The sequence below is a fragment of the Phaethon aethereus genome (assembly GCF_964289735.1).
Source record: "Phaethon aethereus genome assembly, chromosome: 1".
Taxonomy (NCBI): Eukaryota; Metazoa; Chordata; class Aves; order Phaethontiformes; family Phaethontidae; genus Phaethon; species Phaethon aethereus.
In genome coordinates, this window is record NC_138575.1 from 200,920,373 (window position 1) to 200,929,872 (window position 9,500).

Sequence of the window (9,500 nt, forward strand, 5' to 3'; positions counted from 1 at the left end):
TATGGAGCGTGTTGTGCTGACACTTCCAGCTGTTCCTCCCCCTGAGCGCAGGGGAGCCACAGGGACGGCTCTGGGGTGCAGCGGCTGCTTCGGAGACCCCCAAGCACTCGGAGGAGCCGGGAAGGGCTGGGGGGACTCAGGGAGGGTAACCTGGGCTGCTTAGAGGGGGCTCGGGCCCTTTTGGGGGAGAAGGAGAGCAGCCCTGCTTTTCTTTGCGCTGAGCTGAGATCCTTTCCTGGCTTTGGGGGGAAAGATTTGTACGTGCCAGCGCCTGCTGTGCTTTCTGAGGAGTCCGCAGAGAGGTAAGACAGATATTTTCTCTAAAAAGTGTCCTTTCCTGCTCCTCTCCCCATCCCTCCCTAGGTTACGAGCCCTCACCAGCACCTTGGTCCTGCTACATCCACAAGCCCCCGGGTGCGTCTGGGTGGCCGCCGCTGCAGTGTCCCAGGGCTGGCTGTGTTTCTGTGGCTTGTGAGGCCAGAGGGGTGGCTGCACGGGCGGGCAGAGCCACCCCACCGAACCTGAACCTCGGCTGCAGCCACGGGCGTTCAGCTCTGCAGTTCAGCTCTCCGTGCCGCCACGGCCCTCAGAAAACGCTGAAACATAACCCACGGTCGAGGGATGCTATCCCGGGTTGGGGTTATTTTGGGGTCACAAGCACTTGTGGGTTTTGTTATTGCACGAGACAGGTCTTGTATCTACATGAGGTCGTTCCTGTTCATGTCTGATCTGGTGAAATTAGTAGGGATGGGTGAGGAGTGGTAGAAGTCGCTGAGGGGAATTCGGTGCTGTCTGGGACATGAGGAGATGTGCCGGAGCTGCCCCCGTGCAGCTGCCCACGTCTCACCCCTCCTCGTCCGGCACAGGTCTCGCAATGCCTCTGCTCTATCCTCACGTATCACAGCTAGTCTCGTTCGGACTAGTTTGTTCATGGGATTTTGGAATTCATCACACAAGCACATTTTTTTACAGTGAAAGTAAAGCCAGTGTGTAGCATTTTCTGCTTCCTTTACACCCACAAACTCTGAGTCTTAGAAAGCTGCTGCCTCCTCAGACTCCTGCTACTGGCATCAGCAAACCCCACTTTAACCCCCCTCCACAGGGCCTCACGTATCAAGCCACAGAAAATCCATCTCAGTGCTCCTGCGGGAAAAAAACAGCTGTGTGGAAAGATCAATAAACGTGACCAGTTGCTCCAAGAGTCATAAAATGGAAAGACTCCACAAAATAAAACTTGTGGCAGGGGACCCTGGATCCAGACACTGCAGGAGAAGTCCTGGGAAACTCAGTAATTAATGGGAAGCCTCAGACTTGTTTTCTTTCTGTGGTTCCACACATAAAAATATTTGTTTTAGGAGAGGCAATCACACGGGTAGGAAGAAATACTTACCTATGCAAAAGAAAAGCTTGTTTACGCTTAATACGTTGGAGAAGTTGTTCATGAATGGTTTATCTATGTGAAAATAAAAGACTCACAGAGTGGCCAAGGCCAGAGAGACCTCAGGTGAGCTGTGTATTTGCTGGCTTCCCCTGTGAGCTTGAAGAGTCTGGGGCTGCTTTGGTTTTACTCAGTCTTAAAAAAAAACAATTGTGGAAAACTGTATGAAAACTGTTTCAGTGAAATTTTCTTCTTTCTATCTGCCTTTTCACTGTAGCTTACTGTAGCCCTTTGCTCTTTTGTTTAATCTGCGCATTTCCCTGGTTTCCCCTTAGTGCCGAGGAGGGGAATCCCTTGGGAACACCCAGCTCGCCCTTGCTGTCTCGCTCTCCCCTCTCCATCACCACCTGAGGTCCCTCTGCCCTCTTGGCAGCCCTCTCCTTCCACCCCCTTGCTCTCCCCAAGCCCTTCTGGTGTGGTGGTCCTTCCCCATCACCCTCACGCCTCCCCCAGCCTGGGCTGCTCCCGCTCTCCTACCTGTGTCCCGCTGCTGCTTTCGGGCGCGCTCACGCTCGCCAGCCTGCGCCATCCCTCCTCCTTGCTCCACCACCGCTTTGGGGACCCTTGTTTCCCCTGAGCCTTCCCCGCGAGCACCCTGTCACTACAGGTTTCTCGAGGAATGTCACAGGCTTCACAACGATGTCGTGTGAAGGAAAAAGAGCTGCCTGGGGTTGTCTCTTGGCTGCAGGGCCGGGGTGTGCAGGGTTCACGCAGAGCATTTCCTCCACGCGAGCAGCTGTAGAAGCGTCCGGTGGTTCCCCTGCCTGTACAGAGCAACAGGAGTGTTGCTTTTTCCTCTTCCCTTTGACATTTCTTCTGGAAGTTTTTGACAGGTCTGTGCCCATGAACTCAAATCTTGAGGTGTGATTGATGGACAAATTAAGATTTCCAAATGGTTATAAAGCTAATTCCTAAAATCAGAATAATTTGTGTTGTGTAGGCGTTTGTATACATGTGAAAACTTATCGGTAAAACTATGGCAGTAATTTATGTATCTTCGACTCAAGTAGGGATTTGCAAGGGGATCGGAGGGGGCGGGTGAGAGACGACAGTCCCCCTCAGCGCAAGCGCATGCTCCGTGCCATGTGGCAGGGCCATCGGTCCCTCCTGCCATTTCCTTCCTCAACCGAGTGTCTGCGTTCAGGGCCCTAATTCATCACACGGAAACCCGCAGTCCAGCAAAGACCTCCACGCCGCGTGTTGTGTCACAACAACTGTATCAGTAGTAGGATGATCCTGGCCAACTTTCCTATACAGGCAAAGGCCAGTGGTCTGCTTTGGGTTTCACTTCCGCAGCCTTTTGCTTGTATGCGATGTCATCCAAAGCCCACTAAGTTCCCATTCATCTTGGTGGGCTTCCACTCTGCCTCGTTGTAGCTAATCTCGCAGGATAAGAACTCCAGGATCAGGTTCTTCAATTCTGCCTCAAATGGGTATTAAATTCTCATAAGATAAAGCCTATCGCTAGGCAGTATCTTCACTGTTGGATTCAATCTGGGGCTGAGCTGATCTTGGATACCTGCCTTCATGATTTGATTCTTTCCTTTCTGCAACAGAAGTGTCCCACGACACAAAGGTGTGTTGCAGTGACTCACTGCACATATTGGTGACACAGGGCACCATATTGGTGTATGGGCTTGACTGAATCAAAAGCTCTTTTATACCTGTGTGCTGCAAACTGCTTGCCTCCCTACAAGGTGGTGGAATGGGCAACGTTATCTGAGCCCCATGTGCTCAGATAACCCCCAAACACCTCTTTCCAGCAACACTTTGCACTGTACTCAAATATATGGTTTCCTAAGAGACTGTTCCAACCCTGCTTGGCTTAGAGCAGCATTTCTCTTCCCTGTTTGTACTGGGATATAGCCTAAAAGCAGAGGAATCACATGAAGTTGTTGATTAAGAATTGCTGCCACTGATGTCATTGATGGATGAAGACCCTGGTTTTGTGTTTAATCAAACGTGGTTAGAAACAATGTAGGAATGGTCACTTTCAGTTGCAAATAATTTTAAATTTTCTTAAGGGATTAGAGAGACCGTGCCACTATTCAACAGGGATTTGCAGCTACTGCACAAGGCCTCCTACTCTGAACAGGGATGTGACAGTTTGTGAATCTGGGGTGAAGCAGAAGTGACTTGAGTACACAAATTAGTCTCTAAGCCCTCAAACTCCAAAAAACTTGCTGCATTTAGGAATGATTCTGAAACTACTCAGGATCAGTTCTGTAAAATCCCATGGCTAGACCCCAAGCTAGACTCAAGAGCCAGAATTCTCTCTCTGATTAAGAGAAGCAAAGTATTATCAATAAAAGTCCGTAACTTGACCTACAGGGGCTGAATCTACATTTTATTTACTCCTTTTTTGAAATAAGACTATCATGATCTTCACTCATCAGAAAGCCACAGATAGAGAGTCGTTGCCTTCCTTCCATGGAGAATGAAGTTACACCCCTCTCTTCTGATATGTAGACAAGAATCTTCTGGTGTCAAACCTCAGGGAGACAGACAAACCTGAGGCTAGGGTATCTGACATTAAATTGGGATAAATCATAGATCATCAGTGAGATTAGTTCAAGTGTAGCCATGACCAGAATTTTACTGCAGTCTTCTCAGAGCCAGCCTTAAACAAGATGAAGAGATGAAGGTACTGCTTTTCAGATGGGAGCACAACTTTATCTTAATTCATTGAGTGACATGTAATGACAAAGCACCATGTTGCCATCTCGCAGGAACAGGAACATGTCTGTGCAGCACATGTAACTAAAAGAGGCGTTTTGGGACAATGACCTGTAGAGTGGTGTTAGAACCCAGACCAGTGATGGAGACATCCAGACCCAATTAGGAAGATCATAGGATCATAGAATCATTTAGGCTGGAAAAGACCTTTAAGATCATCAAATCCAACCATTAACCTAACACTGCCAAGTCCACCACTAAACCATGTCCCTAGGTGCCACATCTGCACCTCTTTTAAATACCTACAGGGATGGTGACTCAACCACTTCTCTGGGCAGCCTGTTCCAATGCTTGAAAACCCTGTCAGTGAAGAATTTTTTCCTAATATCGAATCTAAACCTCCCCTGGCACAACTTGAGGTGATTTCCTCTTGTCCTACCACTTGTTACTTGGGAGAAGAGACCATCACCCATCTCACCACAACCTCCTTTCAGGTAGTTGTAGAGAGCAATAAGGTCTCCCCTCAGCCTCCTCTTCTCCAGACTGAACAACCCCAGTTCCCTCAGCCGCTCCTCAAAAGATTTGTGCTCTGGACACTTCGCCTGCTTCGTTGCCCTTTTTTGGACATGTTCCAGCACCTCAACGTCTTTGTAGTGAGGGGCCCAAAACTGAACACAGTATTCAAGGTGCGGCCTCACCAGTGCCGAGTACAGGGGCACAATCACTTCCCTACTCCTGCTGGCCACACTATTTCTGATACAGGCCAGGACGCTGTTGGCCTTCTTGGCCACCTGGGCACACTGCTGGCTCATGTTCAGCCGGCTGTCAACCAGCATCCCCAGGTCCTTTTCCGCTGGGCAGCTCTCCAGCCACTCCTCCCCAAGCCTGTAGCGTTGCATGGGGTTGTTGTGACCCAAGTGCAGAACCTGGCACTTGGCCTTGTTGAACTCATACAGTTGGCCTTGGCCCATCAATCCAGCCTGTGCAGATCCCTCTGCAGAGCGATCCTATCATGAGGCAGATCAACACTGCTGCCCAACTTGGTGTTGTCTGCAAACTTACTGAGGGAGCACTTGATCCTCTCATGCGGATCATTAATAAATGATCTAGTTGATCATTTATCATTGATAAATGAGCCAGTGAAAGAGAACTGGCCCCAGTACTGAGCCCTGGGGAACAGCACTTGTGACCAACTGTTGACTGGATTTAACTCCATTTACCACAACTCTTGGGGCCCAGACATCTAGACCTTTTTTTACCAAGTGAAGAGTACACCCATACAAGCCATGAGCAACCAGAATTCCAGCGGAATGCTGTGATAGGCATAAAACCATGGCTGCACTGTGTGGTGTGGACACTTGTCACACTCTGATCTAATTTCACAGAATCACAGAATCACAGAATCACTAGGTTGGAAAGGACCTTCAAGATCATCAAGTCCAACCATTAATCCAGCGCCACCATGTTCCCTAAACCATGTCCTGAAGCGCCACATCCACACGTTTTTTGAACACTTCCAGAGATGGAGACTCCACCACCTCCCTGGGCAGCCTGTTCCAATGCCTGACCACCCTCTCGGTGAAGAAATTTTTCCTAATATCCAATCTAAACCTCCCCTGGCGCAACTTGAGGCCATTTCCTCTTGTCCTATCACTAGTTACTTGGGAGAAGAGACTGACACCCTCGTCGCCACAATCCCTTTTCAGGTAGTTGTAGAGAGCGATAAGGTCTCCTCTCAGTCTCCTCTTCTCCAGACTAAACAACCCCAGTTCCCTCAGACGCTCCTCATAAGACTTGTGCTCCAGACCCCTCACCAGCTTCGTTGCCCTTCTCTGGACATGCTCCAGTACCTCAACATCCTTCTTGTAGTGAGGGGCCCAAAACTGAACACAGTATTCAAGGTGCGGCCTCACCAGTGCTGAGTACAGGGGCACAATCACTTCCCTCCTCCTGCTGGCCACACTATTTCTGATACAGGCCAGGACGCTGTTGGCCTTCTTGGCCACCTGGGCACACTGCTGGCTCATGTTCAGCCGGCTGTCAACCAGCACCCCCAGGTCCCTTTCTGCTGGGCTGCTCTCTAGCCACTCCTCCCCAAGCCTGTAGCGTTGCATGGGGTTGTTGTGGCCAAAGTGCAGGACCCTGCACTTGGCCTTATTAAACCTCATACAGTTGGCCTCTGCCCATCGATCCAGCCTGTCCAGATCCCTCTGCAGAGACTTCCTTGTTGGAGATATAGGAATCCTGGGAAGCTGTAGGAAAGCCATGTGATTCTGCCCACGGGCAGGGATTTTGTCTCATGCACATAATGGACTATGCTCCCTAAAACTTGGGACTTGTCATGTGTCCATAGTACACCACATCCCGTGTGCAGGATGTGCACATGCATGGCAGCAGCGTGCCTGAGGATCTCATTGGCTCATTGCAGCCTCTGGTGGGCTCAGTCGCCTGTCATCTAGAAATTCTTGGCAAATGGTCTAAAAAAAATTTGTCCTTTTCCAATCAGACTACTCTTCTGGATGGAAGCATGTACTATCTGAGCAGGTAAGGCTAATAAAGGAACTTACAGTCAAGTTAGTTTTTCCTTGCTCTGCTCTTTCATGCCCTTGGGTGAAGCAAATTGCTGGGCATAATTTCTGAAGACAGAGTGCATCAGTTAGATGCACTTCTCAGGGAGAGTTGGAAATGAAGATTTCCTTGTAGACTTTGTAAATCCTTTCCAAAAACCTTTGCCTTTCTGTGGATTAGTACCATCAGCAAGCAAATATCAAATGAATGAAGAGCAATCAAACATGCCAAAGTCGTGAGTGACTAATTGGTACTTGTTGCCTTTCTTCCAATTTGCAATGTAATTCCTGGTACTGGCATTAAGTGTCATCTGTTCTCAGAGGGGCCACAAATCTTGTTGGAGAATCTTGTATTTAATGACATCATTTTGTTTCTCCTCTCATAAGGATACTAACACGTTGTCCTACGAGCTTTGAAAAGAACATCACCAATTTACAGTGTCTGTTAGCAGTGCTTGTCTTGTGCAGTTGTTGTCATCTAAATATAACATCTAAATATTCCAACACACAAGGAACAGTGTGATTTGCCACTCTCTCTTCATATTCCATTTCTAGAGTCTTAGAAGGATATAACCAGAACTCATTCTCAAGAGTTTATAAAGCAGCTCTGATAAACTAACTCTGTTATTCAGATAAAAAGTTGGTGCCTCTTAACAAGTTGGATGAATACTTTTTGGATGGAATACTTAAAGGAAAGGGAATAATGGGAAATTATTTATGCTTATTAGAACAATTTAACATGACTATATCAGAAATATTTATATTTTCTGAGTCTTTGAAGATTGTCACGGCAAGCAAATGAGAATGCATTATTTTTATCTGTTCCCTGTTAAATTAATTATTCCAAATCTTGGAATTTCTACTTTTTTTTGGAAGAAAATAATAGTGATGCAATTGTGGATCAGCAGACAGGTGATCCACAGATTTTATATTTCATGAAAAAGTTTCATTGTAGTCTTGTATTCATTGTATTCAAAGCAAAAATAAGCGTCAAAGACATAAGTATTTGTGGGAAGATGAAGCCTCTAGGAGATAGACACCGTAACGCTTTTCCTGTCTGCTGCGATACAGAAGACTGCCACACCTATATGTGTCCCAGCCGAGGGCAAAAGGTCAAGGGCTGCAAGATGGACTTGAATAAGGCCATAGAGGTTTTTAATTAGAGGATTTTAACAAGCTTCCCAACTAGATGAGAAGTACAGCTGTGAGTGAGCTCCTGTGGCAGTATAGGGCAGCAGCCGTTATCTTCATATGCTCCGTGGAGCGTGGACAGCTTTTGAATGGCAGTTGTGTAATGAATTGATTTAGCAGGGGCAGGCTCAAGACCCTTTTCTGCAACTTGCAAAAGCAACTCTATCTTCAAGGAAATTAGTGTGTACTTTGCACTGTTGGGGCAGCAGACATAGTCTGCTCAAAGAGAGACCTCCGGTTTTATAAGGCAATATATTAAAAGCTTAGCCTAGACAATGTAAATCTCCACCTTGTAAAACTGGTAGACCAAATTGTACATCCTGAACCATTGAAATGTTATTTTATGTCTTCTTGGTCAGATTTAGATTTAAGGAGCATACCTGGCACAACTGACCAATTAGTAAAGTGAAGCAAAAAGAAAAGTCACATGAGTTTGAATCTGCTGATTCAGGTATTTTATTTCTAGATGTGACAGGCTGTGTAGAGCTTTAGCACTGGCCCCACTTACTAAAACAATATACATTTTTTTTCCTGCAGAACACTGAAAGACAGTTCTCCCCTAGAATATTGTTGAATTGCAAAATACTGAGACAAGCATAGAGTCAAGGAGTGAAACTGGCTCTTGTCATGCATGTTTAAGTCTTAGACTGTAATAAACTAAGAATGCTGTGATGGATAATTATATACACACAAGTACAAACACATATATGATTTTAATGATGAACACTAGGTAGATGTACTAGGTAGGTAATCAGAATGTGAAGGGTACCATGGTCTATTTGTTGTAAGTCTTCCTTATATGAATTCCCCAAAGGCAGTTTTAATCACTCCTACGTGTTAAGCCCTATGTGTGTGGGGAGAGGTGTGACTGTAGATCTCGGGGTGTTAAGAATGCCCACTTCAGTGGCTCTGTGCTGGGCAAGGTGGAGGCTGGAACAGCAGAAGCTTTTTTGGCTTTTGGGGGTGTATTTGCAGCCTTTGCCCATTAATTTTGGGGAAAAAGAGAGGCCAAATTGATTCTTTGGGCCTTCAGCTGAGCCATGCTGACCACAAGGAAAAAAAAAACCCAACCATTTTGGCTCCCCAGCAAGAAAAAAAATAAAATTAAAAAAATAAACAAGAGGGAAATCTGTTAGCTTTGGGGTTCTCACCTCAGATGAACATGCCAGACTGAGAAGCTGTAGTGCAGAGGACAATTAAAAATCTTTCTCTGGAGAAGAGGTACCTGGTGGCGATGAGTGACCAGGTGTAACAAAAAGACCACAGAGGAAAAACAAACAGTGAAAGATGCTGAGTTCCCCCCAGCAGTGAACGGTTGGTACCAGCAAGAAGCAGGCAGGTAAACTGTCCGTGACTCAGAACATGTCATCCCTGCAATGCTTTTTTCTGTATAAAAAAATGTTCCTCTACAGCCGCTGTGTTTTCTTTTGCAGACTCCTGGTCTATAGCTCCTCACAGAGCAGAGCTCTTGAGGTACAAGGCAGGGGTAAGGAGTCACGGGCACTCGGGGACGGCGGTCCAACGCCCCTGAGAGGCAAAGGGCTGCGTCATTCCATGTGCCGTGGGTGATCTCGTTAGGCCTCAGTGGTGTTTGCCCTTCCTGCTACATTCATAAACACCGTCACATC